This window comes from Trachypithecus francoisi, unplaced genomic scaffold, assembly GCF_009764315.1.
Source record: "Trachypithecus francoisi isolate TF-2019V2 unplaced genomic scaffold, Tfra_2.0 Lachesis_group2, whole genome shotgun sequence".
NCBI classification, from domain to species: domain Eukaryota; kingdom Metazoa; phylum Chordata; class Mammalia; order Primates; family Cercopithecidae; genus Trachypithecus; species Trachypithecus francoisi.
In genome coordinates this window covers 69,933,265-69,935,231 of record NW_022681465.1, presented here as the reverse complement: position 1 = coordinate 69,935,231, position 1,967 = coordinate 69,933,265, and positions in this window count along the sequence as shown.

Here is a 1,967-nt window from a genome sequence, read left to right as displayed (position 1 = left end):
GCTAGTAGGTAGATGTGTGTGAGCTTCTGGAGGTCACAGAAGTCAGAGATGAAGAAAAATATTTAAGTCCTTTACATACCGATGAGAATGGAAGATAAGTAGATGGTTGGAATAATCAAGAGAGTATGGAATGAGACATAGGAAGAGAAAATAAACTGCATAAGGAGAAGTAATTATAGAGATAAAAGGACAGTTAGCAGAGTTTGTTGTCTCTCTTGTAATCCAAGGGAGAATAAAATTTTGAAAATGAGCAGTGATTAACAGGATACAAATATGGAGATAAATTGCTACTGCATTTGTTTATTGAAAGGCCATTTAGGACCTTTCTGAGGGGTAAGTTTCAGTGGATCAGCAAGGAGAAAGCAAGACCGGTTAAAAAATTGGCTGCAAAGCAGAAAAATAGTAGATAAAAATTTAATAAAATTAAAAAGCTGGTTATTTGAAAAGATGAATAAAATTGATTAATCTCTAGACAGAGTGACCAAGAAAAAAGACAAAAAACATATATCAGGAATAAAAAGAGGTAATCACTACAGAACCTACCAATATTAAAATAATAGTAAGGGAATATTACAAATTTTTTGTCAATAAATTTAGGAACTTAGATGTAAAGGACAAATTCCTTGAAAGACACCATATCTCACTCAAGAAGAAACAGATAATCTTAATACTCCTATAGCTATTAAATAAATTGAATTAGTAATTAAAATTCTTCCAACAAAGAAAACTCTGGGTCAGGAGGCTTTATTGGAAATACTTAAGGAATAAAAACTAATTCTACATAAACTCTTCTATAAAATAGAAGGAATGCATACTAACTCATTTATGATGCCAGAATTAACCTGCTATGAAAACCAAGTATATTACAAGAAAATAAAACTATAGACCAATATCTCTCTCAAACCCAGGTCAAAAAATTCTCAAGAAAATATTAGTAACTCAAATCCATTTTTATACAAAAAGTGTAATACATTCCCGGAATGCAAGGCTGGTTCATCACTCAAAATTAAACTAAGTAATTTCCCATATCAATATACTAAAAAAGAGAAAACATGATAAATTTTTAGATGCAGAAAATAATTATCTGACAAAATTGAATATCTGTTCATAAAAATAACTGTCAGGTGGTAAAGTAGGAGGAATGAGGGCAAATGATTATTTTAATAAGTCTGACAGTAAAAGAAAACAGAGACAGAAAGAGAGAAAAGTAACTCTAGGCATAAGTAGAGTAGTGTTATAGGAAGGAGCTTTCCCCCATATCTTTTAAGGCTTGAACAGGTTTATATCCTGAGGAAAAGTGGCCAGAGGAGACAGACCAAAAACAGACAATATTGGAAATAATGATAGACTAGGGTTTTAGGGGTCGGGGAAGGATTATGAGCTATAGCATGATAGGAACAAACAGACTTTAAGAGGTTTGGTACTCTGGGACTGAAGGGAAGGATGACAGAATAAGTATGGATGCAGAGGTTACATGAAGCAGCAAAGTTTGGCACTGTTAGAGGTAAGAGGGAAAGTGAAAAGGCTCACACTGGACATTCTTACAGCTCTCAGAGATTCCCGTCTAAAAGGAAGGCAATGTGTTGTGGAGGAAAGAGCATGGACTTTGGCCTTGGTTTCTATTGGGGTTGAATCACAGTTCTGCCTGAGCCTAGTTGGGCAATCCTGTGCAAGTCACCTAACCTCTCTGATACTCAGTGTCCTCACCTGTAAAGGGGAAAGTAATAGCAAACCCAGAGCATTATTACAAGGACAAAAATAAGAAAATTATGCAGGCAACATAGCATAACCCATAGCCTCATAACCCATACCAAGTGCTCAGTACATGCTATTCTTATTTCTTTTGCCTTTATAAAGAAAATAGAGGTGGGACCAACATTGTGGGAAATAAAAAAGACATCTGGATCAGAGCCTGTGGGAAATGCAATGAGATGTTTACTAAAGACGTGTGAAAATAAGTGAGTAGT